The sequence below is a fragment of the Sitophilus oryzae genome, unplaced genomic scaffold, assembly GCF_002938485.1.
Source record: "Sitophilus oryzae breed Bouriz unplaced genomic scaffold, Soryzae_2.0 scaffold_1494_pilon_pilon, whole genome shotgun sequence".
NCBI classification, from domain to species: Eukaryota; Metazoa; Arthropoda; class Insecta; order Coleoptera; family Curculionidae; genus Sitophilus; species Sitophilus oryzae.
In genome coordinates, this window is record NW_022146163.1 from 735,373 (window position 1) to 756,374 (window position 21,002).

Consider the following 21,002-nt stretch of genomic DNA (forward strand, 5'->3'; position numbering starts at 1 on the left):
AACTTTTGTGGAAATCAATTCTGTTGTAAGAACAACTTAAAATGCACCAACTCAAAGTTGAAACATAATTTTGTTTGTCACCTTTTTTAAAATAATAATAATTTAACCAATTTTTAAAAATTTCTTTTAAATATTTTGTATTTTTTGACAGCTCCCAGATGTTAGCTGTCAACTTTGACGTGCATTTTAAGTTGCTTTCAAAGCAGAAGTGATTGCCACAAAAAGATTTTTTAAAACTCTAATATAAAAAAAAACATCAATATTGATCCAACTTTATGGTGGACACTGTATACAATAGGATATCTAGGCATAGGAATTATATGCATTGGAATGAAACGCCTATAAAAAGTCTAAGCTTAAACAGAGATGGACAACAACTTCCCCGTTTCCACTTCCACTACGACTGTCAAGTTAGACAAACTCCAATAAGATAACAAATTTTGGAAATTCCGCCGCCTCCCGTCCACCCATGATACCCATCCACCTGCCCTTTATCGCCATTAGTTTATTTCCCTTCCCGCGCCTCCGCAAAACGCCATTACGTCAGTCCATCACAGAGTTGCCAGGTCTACCGGTTTCGTCTGTAAGCTACCGATCTACCGATTTAAACAAAAATCTAACGATATGTTCAACTGCGCCTTTAGTCTAATCTGACTTTATTATTGTTTATTAAATTTTATTTAGTAATCATCGGTCATCGTTCTGTCTAGTTGCAGAGTTACAAAGATATTCCTACAAATCCTTATTACTCTTTATTAGGCGCGGTATTGGCGATATGCCCGAAGAAGTTGATATCTTTTGAAAAGATTTTGTTTCATTCATCTACTAAAGTTGAACCCATATTTTCCCCAAAAAAAATATAAACAAAAAACAAAATCTAAGTTAAGGAACAAACTGAATACGGATATATATTTTAGTGCTGTTTCTGTCAAAAAAATATATTAATATGAAAAAAGAGTTGAGAGTTGCTACAGCTTTCCCATGGAAATGAAATTAATTTTAGATATCACTGATCAAAATTTGTACGAAGGTAAAAAGTGACTGCTATCCGTACTTGTTATAGTTTTTATTAGTATATTAATATTGTTTAATTCCATATATTTTTTTAATATTAAATAATATACCTCTTCCTCAACCCGGATTCATCCACTCCTGGATATAGGTCTCTCCTATCTTTTTCCATGTCTCCCTGTTTTGTGCTGTATTTAACCACCGTTTACCTGCCACTTCCCTAATGTCACGCAGAGACGTGCCCCTGCCCACGCGAGCCTTAGCTTATCTCCCAAGACCATACTGGGGAAATCACTGTCCCATCCCATTCTCATATCCAAACCTCAAAATTTTCCAATCAAAAGCGTGGCCTTAAAATTGCCAAACCTCTAAACCACGAAATGTCGAACCTTAAAACAAAACTACCCCATGCGAGAAGAACGTATGATTCAGAATCTCGCACTGAATATAATATACCTAGCTATTTCTAATTCTTGTTATATTTATTATATTTGTATTTTATTTGAGTGATCTAGTATTACAACACATAGGAATACTAATTTTGGACTTAAATGTTATATTTTATTTTGTTTCTGTACTTTTGATTTTTGTTCAAGATCTACCGAGAATTTTGTTCTCGTATGGAATTATAATCTAACAAACCCGGCAACCCTGTTCGGCTACTCCTTTATAAAGTTTTTTCGGCCTAATTCCTTTGTCACCGCCGCCGTGTGTCGGGGCGACTGCAAGGAAGATCGTACAGTATTGCCGTTTCATAGAATTGCACTTGCTATTTTAGAAATGATTTCAAAGTTCTGCATGTTACTTTTTGTTTTAGAAAAAAGTTGTTATGTGCCTAGAGAAAACATTCTTAAAATTGTTTTATACTTTATTTAATATTTCATTAAGTAGGCAAGATAATGGGATTAGAAGATTCGGGATTTAGGATAAGCCAACATAATTTTGATTTAACAGAATGGCAACACTGTCCTTCGTCTTTCTATTTTTTCGATTCTATTCTATTAGTAGCCGGTAGCCCCCACACAAGCGTCTTAAAGACCCACCCCCTCACGCAGAGGATCTCTCGTCGTATCACTTCTATGATCACTTACCCTATACAGTGGTAGGGAAAAGACACTTTATCTGTCTCTGTTGTACTGCAGTGCATTTTGCAGCCTTACCATCTTTTTTTATCGCATTGAAAACCTCCTATTGCTAATGAAATTTTGCCACACGTGTATAATGTTTACTATATTTAATTTAAATTTAATTATATTTTCACTGGAATGCAAAATAATGTGTTTATCCAAAACTGGTTGTATCTCTTTTTACTTAATGCGTTTTAACCCAAACTAAAAGGAAAATATTATAAGTATTAGTGTATAAATAACAACAAAAAAAATCTTGACAAAATGGTGAAAACACCAAAAAATTTTCAAATAATAATTTAAAAAATGTTGACAAAATGGTGAATGCGCCAGAAAATTTTTCACCTGCTGCTCAATTTAAAAAAAACTCTTCACCTATTTTTATACCCACGAGCCGCCACTGCTGTATTCAGGTCAACGATGTATATTCGGTATATTGATTGGAACATGCCAAAAGCTTTCTGACAGGACCCTTCTAATAGTGATGGGTTGTTATTTAACTATCTGTTATTTTATAACAATTATTTAGAAATAACATAACGCAACCGTTACTACTTCTAAAAAATAATAGATATAAAATAACGACACGTAGAGATCGACCGCTCGTGAAACGAAAAACGAAGTCGGCGCTCTGCACCACCACGAAATTCTATGCTGCTCGAAGCAATTCCAAAAAACAACTAGTATGGATGGAAAACATGTTATTTCGTCAACCATCGATACAGGCGGCGAGACAACGGACAACGGAGTGGGGAATGCGCTACGGCGAACGTAGCTGCTTCGGTCGATGCCGTCGACGGTCGTATTGGGCTTACAACAGCTTAAAAATAATAGGATATAAAAGAAGCAGGTTTTTTGAAACAGTTGCGGACATAACGCCTGGCGGTCGATTGTCGATGGAGGCTCGCAACGGAATAATGGAGGCAACGCAATAATGGAGAAGCAGTCATTTTAGATATGTTGTTTTTCAACCTGTTACGAGCATAACAGGGTGGCGGTCGAGATAATCGGAGTGGGAAAGGAACGCTGCTGCATCGGTCGATTGTCGATGGAGGCTCGCAACCGGTTGCAGAAGCAGTTGTTTTAGATATATTGTTTTTCAACCTGTTACGAGCATAACGGGCGGAGGTCGAGATATTATGGCGCTGTATGTTTCAGTACGTTATTAAGTTTCAATATTTAGGTATTTATTTTTCTTCTGAAAAACTTTCAGAATAATATTTTAAGATTTTTTAAAAATGTATACAAGGTGTTTTGAAAAATCTGGTCATTGATTAATCACGATCCTGCTTAAAGCCCTTGACGTAAAAAGCTGATTTTTGGAAAACGGATTGACTTTAGGGTGTAGAGGTTCGATAAGAAGGGATTTTTCGAAACTCGAATTCTAAGGGGGTGAAACCACCCTCAAATATTGGAATATTTTTTATTTAAAAACCGGTGAGTTTTTCGGAAAAACTCTTAAACACGTATATTTTATTTCGTTGTTTTACATATTTTAAGATTTTTTAAAAATATATACAGGATGTTTCATAAAATATGACTATTGAGTAATCACGATTCTGCTTAAACTGCTTGACGTTTAAAGCTGATTTTTGGCAAACGGATTGACTGTGGGGTTGAGATTCGATAAGGAGGGGTTTCTCGAATCTCAAATTCCAAGAGGGTGAAAACGCCCCTCAAATATTAAAATATTTGTTATCTAAAAAACGGTTAATCTTTCGGGAAAACGCTTGGACACGCATAATTTATTTTGTTTTTTTACATATTTTGAAATTTTTTAAAAAATCATACAGGGTGTTACAAAAAGTTGAGTAATTGATTAACCACGATTGTGCTTAAACTGCTCGACGTTTAAAGCTTATTTTTGGCAAATGTGAGAAAATTTTATCCAGTTTGTATGTTAATAGAAATTCTTGCTTTGCTTTATCATCACCATTACATATTATTAATTCGACGCGAACGAAGTCGCGGGAACACGCTAGTTTAAGTGTAAAATTAATTCGAACTCTAGTGTGTAGTTGGTTTACTTATGAAGAATATACTACACATTTTCTTATATTGCTATTTTTTTACCTCAAATGGTAAAATTATAACTAAGAGCTTCTCGCTCGTCGAGTGAGATGCACCCTGTACACTGCTACGCAATTCAGGATCTACGCGGATCGAGGGGCAAGGCGTAGGTAGATCGGAATGTATACGTAGAGTGGCGGAATTTTGGCTTTTTTATATCGCAATTTGTAAACAGCGCTTATTTGTAAACAACGACCGTTTTTAGAGAGGTATTTTAGATAACAATCGATATTTAGAAATGTTTTGACACCCTGGAAATACTACCACCGAGCATGTCATTGTTGCAACTTGCAACTGCGTTAATACACCTGGCGGTGACCGCCTCATACTCTTTCAGATATTTAGCAATAAAATAAAGAAACCTGTTATTTTTAAGCTGTTATTTTAAGCTGTTTTTTATAAATAACTATAACAGTTTCAACTGTTATCTAAAAATAACAGGTTTGCCCATCACTACCTTCTAATTCTGTCAAGTTTGTTGTGAAATTTTTCTCCAGTAATCCAGTGACAAAGTTCTAATTACTTGTCTAACTTTGGAATATCTTTAGAAAATTATTAATGAAGATATAATAACTTGGACATTATGGAAAATAATTATTAAACAAGCATTAAAATGATATTCCAGTTGATCCTCTTTCTCGAATAAGATTTTAAGGCCCATACCCACGCAAATATCCCTTATTGAAAATATTCCTTAAAATTTTTCATTCGGGAAAGTATGTTGTTGAAAGTTATTTAAGTATATTCCAAGATATAATGATCTATTTAAAATATTTTTCATGGTATTGACATTGACTGTCAATTTGTTTAGTTTTATGGCCAGTTAATGACATTAAATTCAGATCGGAATGCTCGGATTGCTGCCAAAACTTATAATTGTTTTGGGGTGCATACGTTGTACGGGACCTGGTTCTGCTATAGCGATTGCTAAGAACAAAATGTTCTCTTGTCAAAGTCAGTATCTTCAAAAATTATAAAATTTTTCAAAATTTAAACTGCCCTCATTGAAAAAATACCAAAAAGTATTTGAAGCGTCCAATTATTGCTATCTTGTGAGTTTAATTTAAATTTTATTTACTGAAACCCGTGATAATTGTGAGTTAAGTGGCATTAATAACTTAAAAAGCTGTGTGAACTGTGAACTGCAAAAACCATCGTGGATCGTGGCATAACGTCTGTTTCCAATCGTATTTCGTATATGTTTCATAAGTATTTCATACATGTCCTTATGTCCTAGGATGTATATAAAATAAAATTTCTTAAATGCAACACACTGTATTTTATTTAAAAAATTAAAAGAAAAGGTGCCCGGTGGCGTAGAGGTACAGCTCTCGTCTACCAATCTCAAGGTTGTGGGTTCGAATCCTACACCCGGCATTTCATCAGCACACTATTTTTAATAAAATAAAAATAGTTTGGGTACCTAGTTCGACTCAGCCTTAGATGAGTACTTGGGATTCACAATCCTGAGGTAATAATAGGCGATTGAAGCGTAGTGCTAGCCACATTACCTTCCTTGTATACCGAACGGCTCTACCATGGCAAGTTGTACCTTGCTACTCCCAAGGCGTTAAACGCAATATACGGGAGCTATTATTATTATTATAAAAGAAAATAATAATTTTGAATAAATAATATTTGGCGACATAATTCCGGAAAAAGCCGAACCGCTCCGATTTTATCAAAAGCTTTGGAAAGCGACCTTGTAAGAATAGCGCCGAATAGTATTTACATTGTCCTTATGGGCACTTTCCAATCTAAACCTGTTTCTTTTATATATGATGAAAATTTTTAAGGTTGTCATTAGACTTGGATATTGACAAAAAAGAAGATTGTAATCCCCTGTGGCTACATATAATATATAACACACGGTAGGTACTGATTTCTTTCGAAAATCGACATCTATGAAACTATGAATCCTTCCTGGTACCTACATGGATATTATTTCGTATATTTTTCATTTTATTGATTTTATGGAAAGCACTGTTCATTAAAATGTTGTATCCTATGTTATAGGTCTTGTTTCTCTCTACAATTTCCGGCCTCACAATGTACAGTTTGTGTCCAGGAAAAGTTCACAGTTTCATAGATGTCGATTTTCGAAAGAAATCAGTACATGTATATTATTTCGTATATTCTTCATTTGATTGATTATATGGAAAGCACTGTTCATGAAAATGTTGTATCCTACATATGTTATAGGGCTTGTTTCTCTCTACAATTTCCTGTCTCACAATGTACCGTTTGTGTCTAGGGAGGGTTCATAGTTTCGTAAATGTCGATTTTTGAAAGAAATCAGTACATGTATATTATTTCGTATATTTTTCATTTTATTGATTTTATGGAAAGCACTGTTCACTAAAATATTGTATCCTATGTTATAGGGCTTGTTCCTCTCTACAATTTCCTGCCTCACAATGTACAGTTTGTGTACAGGAAGGGTTCATAGTTTCGTAGATGTCGATTTTCGAAAGAAATCAGTACATGTATATTATTTCGTATATTTTTCATTTTATTGATTTTATGGAAAGAACTGTTCATTAAAATGTTGTATCCTATGTTACAGGGCTTGTTTCTCTCTACAATTTCCTGTCTCACAATATACCGTTTGTGTTAGGGAGGGTTCATAGTTTCGTAAATGTCGATTTTTGAAAGAAATCAGTACATGTATATTATTTCGTATATTTTTCATTTTATTGACTTTATGGAAAACACTGTTCACTAAAATATTGTATCCTATGTTATAGGGCTTGTTTCTCTCTACAATTTCCTGTCTCACAATGTACCGTTTGTGTCTAGGGAGGGTTCATAGTTTCGTAGATGTCGATTTTTGAAAGAAATCAGTACATGTATATTATTTCGTATATTTTTCATTTTATTGATTTTATAGAAAGAACTGTTCATTAAAATGTTGTATCCTATGTCATAGGGCTTGTTTCTCTCTACAATTTCCTGTCTCACAATGTACCGCTTGTGTCTAGGGAGGGTTCATAGTTTCGTAAATGTCGATTTTTGAAAGAAATCAGTACATGTATATTTTTTCGTATATTTTTCATTTTATTGACTTTATGGAAAACACTGTTCACTAAAATATTGTATCCTATGTTATAGGGCTTGTTTCTCTCTACAATTTCCTGTCTCACAATGTACCGTTTGTGTCTAGGAAGGGTTCATAGTTTCGTAGATGTCGATTTTCGAAAGAAGTCAGTACATGTATATTATTTCGTATATTTTTCATTTTATTGATTTTATGGAAAGCACTGTTCACTAAAATATTGTATCCTATGTTATAGGGCTTGTTTCTCTCTACAATTTCCTGTCTCACAATGTACCGTTTGTGTCCAGGAAGGGTTCATAGTTTCATAGATGTCGATTTTCGAAATAAATCAGTACATGTATATTATTTCGTATATTTTTCATTTTATTGATTTTATAGAAAGAACTGTTCATTAAAATGTTGTATCCTATGTCATAGGGCTTGTTTCTCTCTACAATTTCCTGTCTCACAATGTACCCTTTGTGTCTAGGGAGGGTTCATAGTTTCGTAAATGTCGATTTTTGAAAGAAATCAGTACATGTATATTATTTCGTATATTTTTCATTTTATTGATTTTATGGAAAGCACTGTTCACTAAAATATTGTATCCTATGTTATAGGGCTTGTTTCCCTCTACAATTTCCTGTCTCACAATGTACCGTTTGTGTCCAGGAAGGGTTCATAGTTTCATAGATGTCGATTTTCGAAAGAAATCAGTACAAGTATATTATTTCCAATATTTTTCATTTTATTGATTATATGGAAAGCACTGTTCATTAAAATGTTGTATCCTATGTTATAGGACTTGTTTCTCTCTACAATTTCCTGTCTCACAATGTACCGTTTGTGTCCAGGAAGTTTGTGTCCACAGTTTCATAGATGTCGATTTTCGCAAGAAATCAGTACATGTATATTATTTCGTATATTCTTCATTTTATTGATTATATGGAAAGCACTGTTCATGAAAATGTTGTATCCTATGTTATAGGGCTTGTTTCTCTCGACAATTTCCTGTCTCACAATGTACCGTTTGTGTCCAAGAAGGGTTCATAGTTTCATAGACGTCGATTTTCGAAAGAAATCACTACATGTATATTATTTCGTATATTTTTCATTTTATTAATTTTATAGAAAGCACTGTTCATTAAAATGTTGTATCCTATGTTATAGGGCTTGTTTCTCTCCACAATTTCCTGTCTCACAATGTACCGTTTGTGTCCAGGAAGGATTCATAGTTTCACAGATGTCGATTTTCGAAAGAAATCAGTACCTACTTTATTTTTGATTTGGTATTTTAAAATTAAAATTAAAAAATATAAAATATGTGGCACTATATTCTTTAGAGACATGGTAAGAATTTGGTCTCGGTGGTTATTGGTCGTTGTATTCTTTAGTCATTGCTTTAGACTTAAGCAGCAATATATTGTGCCATGCAAACAAGTCTAAAAAAAAACAAATTTAAAAAAATATCACTCTTTATTGAACATAAAATATAAAGAAAATTTAAGAATAACTTTAAAAAATTTCACTGCCTATATTAACCCCTAGGAAATATTTCGGAAATAAGTAACGAGGGTACAGGTAAAGTAAACAAAAAAAAACGCCTTTAAAAAACGTAACTGAATATTACTTCCGGAAAAAGAAACCCGAAAGGCGACGAATATTCGTTTACAGGCAAATGGACTGTTATTCTCAGAAGTATTGGGTGTCCATTAATATTCATTCACACCCATACCTGCGATAGCTAATTAATAGGAAATTTCGACAGTAAGGATGTAAAAGAAGTTTTGTACTAGTACAGAAAGTTCCTTCGAATTTCTTAAAAACAAAAGAAAAGAAAGACGTAGTAGTAATTGACGTATTATAGTATACAGGGTGTCCCAATATTCCGTGATCATAGAACTACTACGTATTTTTTTAATCAAAATAAGTTCATTGAACACAGTTAACACATCTAATACAAAAGTGTTTCGTTTGTCCGTTAGAGAGCATCATACTTTTTTTGTCTCTTGTAAAAAAAGCCACCGTGCATAATTTTTAAGGAAAAAAAATATATTTCCGAAGCTGACTTCGAAACAATGTTTTTTTGTCACATCAAGCAAGTAGTGATGGGAATACCGGTTCCACATGAGTCGCGTTACAGTAACGACCGTTCCAGAAAAATACCGCGACAAAATACCGCTATTTTATAATCGAGGTTCCGACTTCCACAGTGTCGCGGTCCTCGCTTATGCAGTATTTCTGGCATTAGTTATCTACTCCCAACCAGTGTTGTCAGGTTCTTACAATTGTACCAGCTGTTACAACCATTCGTGCCATGAACTTAGATAATGAACTTAATAGAACGCCTATGGAGGGCGGTGTTTACTTTATAGAAAATGGCCCTATATTTTTTAAAATTGTCTATGCTGAGAAATACAAATATTAAATAAGTTAGTTAAACTATAATTAGTTGCTTGCGAAATTGATTACCTGTCGCTATAATGCTTTTGTCCATTATATTGCGGTAAGTAGCATTATATTTTAATTTTTAAAGAAATATCAAGGAATGACGTATGTCTTTAACGGCTCATATTTATGTGTATTGCAACATAATATATTTAATGTTAAAATCAAGAACAAAGTCCAAACCACTGTCAAAAAAATTCTTTATTGGTGACCGGTTTCGACAATTCCAGCCATCATTGAACCTTAAAAATATATATAAACAATAAAACATATAAATGTATAAAAGCAAATAACATTTTTATTTTATTTGCTTTTACGTTTCATCTTTCTAACAAAGCTATTTTATACCATGCCTAGTACATACCAGAAATCGCTATTTCATAAAGTAAAACGTAAAAAAGTAACGTAGCGACAGGAGCACCAACGCCAGTAGTAACCGACCAAATCGCAACAGGCGAAAGCGCGAAAACCCTAGAAGCGCTCCAGCGACTGCTGGAACGAAGTACGTCGCCGCCGAGATCGAGCGTCGATTATCAGTTACAGCAGTTACTTCTGTTCGCGACAGGGAACTAAAACTCTAGGAGCGCGACGGCTGGAGCGAAGTAGGTCGCCGCCGAGGTCGAGCGTCGATGCCCAGTTACAGCAGTTACTTCTGTTCGCGACAGGGAACTACAACTCTAGGAGCGCGACGGCTGGAGTGAACACGTACCGATCGAGATCGCGCGGCGCTACGGACATTTCAGTTCCAGACACTACTGTTGGCGACCGACGAAATCGCGACGGCTGGAGCTAAACAAGTCGCTATGCGGTTACTACGGTTCGAGCTAACTTAGCGATTATAAATAATTTATTTGCAAATTATAAATAATTTATAATTTTGTCGTCATTATGATCGTCGTTCTTCAATAACAGGTTCCTGATTCGTTGTGGAGCGCGACACGAGGTTACAAAAAAATACCGCCCCAAAATCGCGTTACTCAAATACCGACACATCACTACGTCAAGCTATGGAGGCCCATAAGCTCTATTATGATCTAATAATCTAGTTGCCAAAAATATGAAATTTTATGTTAGTATGACAATCTATTTGACAATAAGCTTCATAAAAAGTTTTAAAAAAATAATAAATTTATAATTAATTAAAGTTCGCGTTTATTTTTGATTGGTGCTTACTAACGGACAAACAAAGCACTTTTGTATAAAGGTAAATTAAGTGCAATTAACTTATTTTGATTCAAAAAATACGTAGTTGTTCTATGTCCACGGAATATTGAAACTCTCTGTATATTTTGTAGGTCTGCTTTGGAAAAATAAATTCTCCAAAACTGTTTTTCTCAAAAACTATGCAATGTGGCGTATTTTTACAAGAGACAAAAAATATAGTAAATACTTGAGGGACCATTTTACGAAAAGAAAATCTGTCGGTGGTGTTGGAAAATAAAAAAGAACTTTATACTAGAATCTATGAAGGAGTGAAGGTAGTGTTCACTTTTCCCGTACCTTTGTGAAATCAAATATTAAAGCGTTCCAAAATATAGGCATCCCATAGCTCCCTGAAACCGGAATATCAGTTCCTGAATTTATTTTTAAGTTTGATTAAAACTGTGTCCAATGAACTTATTTTGATTCCAAAAATATGTAGTAATGCTATATCAATGCAATATTGGGACACTCTGTATATTTAATAAATTAATTACAAAAATATTCCTCAATACTGCATCCCAATCTTCGTAGAAGCTACTTTCCAGTTAAAATGATTATAATCGACATGAGCTAGCGTTGGATACACAGACCTGCAATCCGAGAGCAGAAGCTCATAGATCAAAGTCGGCGCTGACCCCATCCCTTACAATGGCGCGGTGTTAATTGGTTACGAGAGTCAGAGAAAGGGGGTGACAGGGTGCGAATGGGGGTGTGAGGAACAAGGACTGTTGCGGGATACATCGGTGATAGGGATGAATTACTGGGAAAGGCGGTTGTAAGGTTTAGATTTAATAAGGGTTGTTTTGAAAAGGTTAAGAGTATTTTGTAATGCTTAATGTTAATACCACTCCGCTGGAATCCAAACGGAAACTAGCCAGTGGCTTGTGACTTGTATAAACGTAAAAAAAGTTATATTACAAAAAATAACTTTTTTCTTTTTCAGATTTCTGTATCAGTACTGAAATACTATTTTTTGAGAAATGAACCAGCCAAAAAAAGTATAGATATTTTTACAATAATCTTCCTAACTAAATTAAAAGAAAATATCTAGAGCAGAGCACCTAATTTAAGAAAAACGATCAGTTCCTTAATGTTTTCGGACAAATTCGTTTACACCCTGTATACAGGGGTGGATGGGGAAGTGGAAACCGGCCCGGGAATAACAGGCAACCGGCCCGAATCCACAAAAACAAAATAACCATAACGAAGAAGCATATTTTATTTATTTAATATACAGGGTGTCCCAGAAATAAGTGCAATTATTTTAACTGGTAGTATATTTCGGCCTCAAAAACACGCCTACCTATCATCTTTTTTTGCGAAAATTTGGAATTTTTTGAAAAAAATGTTGGAAATGTTTTTAGTTTTAAGTTAAAAAACATAAAATCTTGATAATCTGGCAACATAGGTAGTAGATTAAATTTACATGAAAGAAAATCCAGGAAAGATCCAGTGGCTCTCAAAATTTAAGCAAAAAAGGATGTTTTGTTTAAATTTTCAAAGTAAAATAAATCGGTTATTTTGGACTTACTTGAAAAACGGTAAAGAGAAGAATTGTTTCTTTTGACCAAATCTACCCCCCTTAAAATACTTGCACTTATTTCTGGGACACCCTGGATAAGGGTCACCCTTATTTGGGGTGATTTTCGCTCGAGCGAAAACATCTCTTTTCCCTCCGATTTTTTAAAAATATTGAAATTGTCTTGATCAAAATTTTTATAAAGATCAATATCGGGTCGGACATCTGAATTTTTACTAGAAAATAGCTTAGTTTCACAGGGTTCTACTGTTTTATTTCCATTATCGGTAACGGTAATTTGATCTTGATTTTGAGAAACTTTAAGACTTCCTGATTCATTCAGTTCAGCTGGCCCAATCCTCTGTGAAATACATTATTTTTAGCTTTTCAGGTATATTAACTTTCTTACAGATTATAAAAAGAAATTCTCTCTTTTCTGGTACAGCAGCAGCCTCGTCATGTAGTATACGTGTTTTAATTTTGGTATAATTCTCATCACGTAACTTTTCCTCGTTTCTACATTTGGCATCTTGTATGATAATGCCATGACTCAAACGAAAAAAAACCTAGGCAATACCTAAGCAGTGGATATAAATGTGTTCTGGGGTAGATGCTATGTTACGGTCCCTAATAAGAATATTTGGATTTTGGAGACATATTAATATTTTCTTATCTAGTCTAGTTTAAACCTCATTTAACTTCTTTCTTCTCTCTGTCTCACTAATTTTTAGTAAAATTATTCTAGCAAAATTTAAACAACAACTTAGACTTAACTTTTTGTTCCAAGACTTGGCTTTTAGTCCGTCCCCAATTCAAATCAAGCATAGATATAGCCATCTTCATGTTTTCTCTGTCAACGGCGTCAAATTCGCCTACCTTTTTACTCAGAGGAGCTCGAAAAGTATTGCACGGAGGCCCCAGTGGTCAAGCTACGCTACCGTATTTCTAGTATACACTTAGATCGAGACTATTTAGATGATATTCACTCTTTTCTGCTGTACGACCGTCGGAGTCTTTATTAGTTATTAATGAAAGAATAGTGGTAAAACTATACAGAATGGGTCTTAAATAAGTGTAAATATTTTAAGCGGTGGCATATTTCGATCCCGGGAACACGTCTATGAAGTTTTTTTTCCAAAAAAAAAGATGTTGAAAATCGTTCTTTTTCTTTTAAATTATCCTGTAAATTTTAGAAAAATTTTTAGAACTTCCTGTTCACCGCAAATTTTCCCACGGTATAGTTTCTTAATCTTTGATATTGCGGCACAAAAAGAGATGCAAATACAGAAAAATTTCGGTGGCAAATTTTTTTAAAAATAAATCAATTTTTTTTAAAAAAAATTCAAACCTTAATAACTCGGTTATTTTGGACTTATTTTATACTTATTACGATAAAAATTATTATTTTCGTATTACGAAAATATATTATGTTTCTTTTATTCATATCTACCAGCCCTGAAAATATTTGCACAAAGCAACACAAATAAGGTGCACTTATAGACTCACCTTGTATAATAAAACATTTCAAATGGAACAACAAACAACAGATGTTTATTAAAATTATAAGTGTCTCAGAGAAAGACATCTAACAAAAGTTATTTTACAAATTGGTGTTTATGTTTAAAAGCAACTGACGATTATATTGATGCAAATTTATTATTAGTTAGGCAGTCACTAAGAATCTTACGTAACTTTAGTTAGAAGATTAACCATTTAATTTTTGCTAAATCAATATTTTTTGAGTTCTGATCGGCACCGGCCCACCGGCCCATCTTCCCACCAGCCCACCGGGAATTTTCCCGTTTTCCCATATGGCCCATCCACCTTTGCCTGTATATATTTTGTAGTTTTATATGAAAGTATTAGTTAAGTAGTTTTATGCTTACCTTAGACGCGACGAGTTGATTTCCGCGTAGCAAAAAATATCTGAAAATAAAGATACTCAATAAATAACTATAATAAAAATCATTATTTTTCAAATTACACCCCAAGACAAAAAAAATATTTCAATTTTTTTGTATTGTTGTATGTTTAAAACAATTCAAAAGTAAGAAATATCTAACAATACCAATTTTAATTTAAATTTTACTTGTAAACTTTGTCTCTTAATAGATATCAGTACAAGTACAGTATACCTATATGCAAGGTTTAGAGATATAGATCTTGACTAGATGTAGATATAGATTGTATGTGCGGGGAAAAGTTCATTGAGTTATAACTCGTCATATAGTTACAGGGCTTTGACCAAAGCCAGTATCTGAGACGGTTTTACAGAGTAGTTCTCCATCTCCGATATCAGTCGTACCAAAGTTTATGACACGAGTGGTTGTCGTCTCGGCGCACTCAGTGATAAGGTGGGCTTGTTGATTCTTAGCTTCAATCTACTGAGGTGTTCATAGAGGAGACATTGTCATCCTCAATGAACAGGTTTAACTTTGGTTTTTGTTAATCACATTTAAAGCTGCGTATAAATATGTCGAGACGAGTGCGAGAGACACCCGAGACGAGTCAACCTCAAGCGGATTTGAGGTTGACTCGTCATATTGGGACGGGGTCTAAACTTCGAGCCGAGCCTATGCCCAGCCGGACGGCGTTGTCTCCGTTTTTTCCGGAGCCTTTGGCGAACCATCAAAAGGATTGGGGCGTCTATTTAACCAGTGGCGTATACATCGCGGCTCCGCGGATCAATTGCCTCGAGTCTCAAGGGGCTCGGATTCCACATCCCATTTTTATATAAAAATAAATATTCTTTCCTTTATTTGTAATAATGTTAATAATGCATCCTAACTAGAAAGATGCAATTTTGTCTTCTCTAAAATAGTATAGGTAAGTTAGCCAAAGTAGGTAAATCTCATATACAAAGATTTATTAGTGATTTCTTTTATAAAAACATGAAAATTTTATGAAAAATGAATAAACGTAATGAACTTTTCGTCGAGTTATTAACGGCTCAAACGTAAATTATGCGCTATTTCTGCTAAACGGAATTAAAGATGTAAAACAGGCTTCTTTACATATAGGATACATAGAAGATAAGAGAGGCAAATCGAGTGTGTTGAAAAAGGTGGGCATGCTCTCAGAAGTTCCTTACGGTACTCTCATAAATAAAGAGAATCGACAAAGAAAGGAACGATCCGATATAGAAAAATCCAGAAATTTGAACTATCCAGACTATTAAGAAACTTAATTTACGGCAAATATGAAAATAATAAAGTTCCCGCCATAGAAATAATTAAAAAAAAACTCTCAGAGCTTAAAAAAACCCTGTTCAAAAAGCACATTACGGCGAAGGTTTAAAAAACTGGGAATTAGCTTTAAAATTATATACATAATAATATTTTAAAAATTATTAATAAGCGTGCTGCAATGATGGAAAGCCATAGAATAATAATGTGGCGAATTGAATACCTTGAAAAAATATACAACTTTATAAATGAAGAAATGCAGATATATTATTTACAATATATGTTCCAGGTTAGTTATTGGCATTTAAATGTAGATTTAAATTAATAATTTAAATCTTAATTACTTAAATTTCTAATTTTTTAAATAAATAAAGTCGAATTAGGTCTTATCTTACAGCGCTTTCAGATGGAACGGAGCGTCCGCGACGGACCGTCCGCAACTTCGAGCAAGTACCATGAGCTTATATGAACAATTTCACCTGGGTCGCGTATGCTCCGTCCGGATGAGCTATCTTGAAAAAACATCCGTGCGGACGCTCTGCGCGTACGGTCCGCTCCATCTGAAAGCGCTGTTACTCTATTTAAAAATTTTATAGATATACAAACCACATAACAAAATATATTATTGAATAAAATAATTAAAGACTAAAAAAAACCGCACTGGCAGAAGGCTCCGCCGACGCCGCTGCCGTGCCGTTATCTCCAGGTATCTCAGTCGGCGTTCTCCAGTTTTTTTTAATGTAAACAGTCCGAATATAATTTAAATTTATCATGAATTCCTTTATTTTATCTAGCTTGTTTTTTTACCTATTTTGAAATTAAACAAACATATACAGGGTGTTTCAAAAAACATGTTCCTCTCGTGGGGAAGTTCCTCACGTAAAAATAAGATTTATTTTTTATATCAACCAATCCAATTCTGCTTTGATTCGTAGCTACAGGGGGTTAAAATAGGGTTCCCAACCGTCCTCTATTCCAGAAACAGTCCTCTTTTTGATCTGATTGTCCTCTTTTCTCTCACGTATTGAAAACTTTGTTACATACTAACTTCAAAATCTAAAAAATATTCGTTTATCGCCACAATGCTTTAAAGAATTGTTAATCTGTGTCTTTTATGTAATTTTATGTTTACTTACTGTTAGTTTATGTCTTGAAAAAAAGTTTGTTGACAATGGTTTGCTTTATTTTAATAAGTTTTGAGTATAAATATTTTTGTGTATTTTAAATATTTATCGCATACCGTTTATATAACTTTTTGGTAAATTCTCGACATTTGAGCGACGTTTCAAAAATGTTTCGCCTGTGCCTTTTTTTATCCTCTCGCCCCTATTTTTTATTTTCAAAGTTGCCAACCCTAGGTTAAGTGTTTTATCATTTTCTTCCAAGTGCTTTTAGTAATTTGAGATCGTTTGATGACTGATTTAGTTCTGATCCGGGTAGTTTTTTGTATAAAACAGTGCCACCATCGTCGATTTTTTTCGTTAAATGCGAATAAGAAAATATCCTGATTATATTCTGGCCCTATCCCTTATTATTTTTATTTACAAGCGATCTTAAGTTTATAACATATACATATATTTTATTTAATTGTTAACATTAGGGTAGTTTTACCAATTGTGTATGTGTGGAATTCCACTGATATGTGTTTTAAGTTGTTTGTTAAATTTTTAAAATTTTTTGATTGTATTTTGCTCTCTTAACTTTGTAGTGTCCTGAAGATGCAAATAAATTTTGCGAAACGTCGACAAATTTAAAACAAAGGACTTCTGTTGATTTTTTTCGATCCTAATCCAATTAAAAAACACATTATACTTAAATTTATTAATTAATTTTTTAAAATATTGAATGGTATCGAATAATACTTTAATATATTTATCAATATTTTAAAGTATCGATACTTTATATTCAATACAACCGATACCAAAATATCGATACTGCCTCAGTATCGCATAGCCCTATGAAGAATTTTGTGGGTTCGCCAAAGGCTCCACTGAAAATGGATAGCCGCGAGACAACGCCGTTCGACTGGGCAGGGACTCTGCTCGAGGCTAAATCGCTCGGCTCGAGGCTATAATATGACGAATTCCGCTTGAGGTTGACTCGTCTTGTCCTCGTCTCGGCATATTAGTACGCCTTTTGGAAAGATTTTGCTATAGCCTCGTTTCATACTCGTTTCGGGTTTGTCTCGTACTTGCTTCGGCATATTTATACGCGGCTTAAGGTTAATCATGAGCCACTACTTTAAGACTCTATAATTTAATATTTTCTCTTTGAAACCTGCAAATTCTAAAACGTAATTTAGTCTTAGAGCTCGAACGCACTGACGCATGACGGCCAAGTCGCAGCGGCCAGCCAACGACCCCCAATCAAATGATACAACGCGCACTAGCGTCCTGGCCGTTGGCTGGTCGTTGCGACCTGGCCGTCACCACGTTGAGCTCTTAGTAAGAACCGATCCACACTATAGTGACAATCACTGTAATATAGATATAGATAATTTTCGTAAAAAAAAATGCTATTACCGTATCTAAAACGACTGTAATAATAAATTAATATTCCACGTTTGATTAAGCCGTTCATGAGTATTAAAAAATGGTCAAAATTTCTTTAGTGAAGTAGTTAATATTACCCTTGTATATGTTTGATATTATACCAATCTTTAGCTAAGTATTTTCAATAAAAATTAAAATATCATAATTCACTAAAATGGACATAACATATTGGAAGAATGAACGACGATAGATTAGTAAAACAAGTAAAATGCTTAGTTTCTGAGGTACAGGGTGTAGAAGTTTTTATTTCGATTTTTTTTCAAATAATTTCTGAAGTAACGTCACTTTTTGGATGAAAATTGGTGCCTTGGAGTTTTTTGACATGAGAGAATTCATGCCAATAATATGACTCCTACTTGTAGAGGGCGCCACCTACATATTTTTACCTGGTTTGAGGAGTAATAATTTTTCGTCCGTACCTGTATAAAACTTGAGTCCGGACCGAGCATAAAAATATACATTTACGACGTTTTTAACGTATAGAGGTTTCTTGGTCATTACGAGTAATGATTCTGGAGATATTTGGAATCGAAATTATTAATACCTGTCATCATTGACATAAATCAAACATGTTGACTAAATAATTATTAGACTGAAATCTTTACTGAAATCATAAATTTGATATGTTTTTGTGTACAAAGTTCAACAGAAACTGTTTTAACATCATTTTTTCGAAGAAAAATTTATAATTAATTTAAAAATATAAAAAATCTCCAAATTTATCATTTCAGTCAAGTAACTATCTACTCATCATGTTTATTTTTGTCAATAATGACATGCATTGACTATTTCTATTCTAAATATCTTGAGACCGGTTGCCCGTAGCGATTTTTACAAGACATTTTTTACGTAAAAAATAAATAAAATATATATTTTTTCACTCAGTAGTTCTCTACATGTATAGACGAAAAATTCAAAACAATTAAAACACATGTAGGTGGACAAATAGAAGTCATATTGACAATAAAATCAAATTTCCCATGTCAAAAAACTCCCAGGCGCCAATTTTCATCCAAATATCGACGTTACTTTAATTATTTGAAAAAAATCGAAATAAAAATGAAACTTCTACACTTTGTATCTCCGAAACTAAACATTTTAGAACATACATTTATACGAACTTTTTTACTTATTTTTATTTGCAGAATATGCTGCCGAAGTTTCCGGGATATAATTCGGACCACCCTGTATAGACAAAAAAAATTGCAAACGGGCAGACGGAACAGACTAAAAACCTAATACTTTAAATGCAGAAGAAAATGTAATGTTTTGTTTATATTAAACAAATAATTACAAGATACCAATTAAATTTTTTAATTCATAAAAAAATTATAAGTATTATATATTCACAATAATCCTCTTGGATCTATAGATGACTCTTCTAGTACGTTATAAAAAAACATAGGGGAAGCCCTAAAAACGCCACGAATGCGTTGAACACTTCAAACGAACAATAAAAACATCGGTGGAGATAAAGCTGCGAAAAAAGGGCACCGAACGGTGATAAATGGATTCCGGGAGTTAACCTAGACGTGTTGTGTCTCGCAATTCAAGTGGTCTCCGGCCGGAGAATTTCGATGAGTCAAGATACGGGTATTGAGCTGTTTTTGAGGCAATAAAGGAACAGAGAAACCGCAGATCGATAGAATTTAGATCTTAATTCGATGATAAAGACTAAGTTAATAGGAACTTTAATCCCTAATTATAAAGTGCGTACGTCTGAATAATGCGTAAAAATAAATTAAGTTTCAAACAAGAAATATCAATCCTCATCTTCTTGTCAAGGATCTGGCGTCCTCTTTATCAGTTAAGCCGAATCCTTAATCGTGGTTAAATAATGTAAAAATTAATTGAATTTTGAAAATTAAGGAATATAAATGATATTAATCTTTATCAAGAATCCAAAGCTCTCTTATCAATTAATTAATAAAAGTCTTAAGGGTCCGATTCGTCCTTCCCATCTTTACATCTTACTCTAATTTTAAATTAATCAGTTCTTTCGATCTCCGTATTATATCCTCTTTACTAATACAGCATAAGAAGTACAATTCATTTCCACTTCTTGATTTCCACTGTATCTTGATTAAAAATTGAAATTTTTAAACAAACCGAAATAAAACATTGCAAAAATAATATTCTCTCCAAAAAAATCCTTTATGGGTATTTCGCCACTGCACTGCAAGAAAATCTACAAAATAAAATAGTTATTTTTTGTAAACACTTCTGCGTTAAACCTAAACGGACGCTGCTTCTCAGAAGTTATGTTTACAGTAATACAAATTTGCCTAACAAAGAAAAAAATGCTTAACGTTTCGGAGTTATCTCTTTCCGTCGTCGGAAGCAAAAAAATACAAAGAATAAAGAAAAAAACTATTTAAAATATTTAAATTCGACTATTCGAGAACACTTTACTTTTTTAAAACAGATACGTCTACAAGAAACCGTTGACGTTCTGTTAAAATGACATTATATCAAGTTCAAAATTAACAATTACTACCTGATAACAATTACTTAATAAGGTAAGACCAAAAAGCCCCAAACTTTCTGTATGATTATTTTTAAATTTTACGTATGTTATGTTTATTTATGTTATGTTCTTTAAAATCAAAAAAGCGATTTCCATACATTACTAACATCTACAGATGCATGAGCAATACATTTATTTATTATATTGAATTTATAAAAACTAAAATAAATAAAATTATATTGGACGTCCACCTTTCCTGTGTGAGAACTATTCAAACTAACTCAGCAGTAGAGTAAACCAAACCCAGCGCAGAGGAGCGCAAGGTACTCGCGGATGACCCCCACGTGGTGCTGCATCATTTATGGAGGATATTATTCCGAGTG

At 33.6% G+C, this 21,002-nt stretch overlaps 1 protein-coding gene across 2 annotated transcripts in view; it reads right to left on the reverse strand.

Annotated features, from left to right (window-relative positions):
- LOC115877466 (toll-like receptor 7) overlaps positions 1-21,002 on the reverse strand; it is a 250,597-nt gene that overhangs the window by 139,390 nt on the left and 90,205 nt on the right. For both annotated transcript variants that reach the window (XM_030893620.1, XM_030893619.1), the window contains exon 3: positions 14,302-14,341. The gene's annotated coding sequence lies outside the window, so the exon portion shown is untranslated. The remainder of the gene's footprint in view (positions 1-14,301; positions 14,342-21,002) is intronic.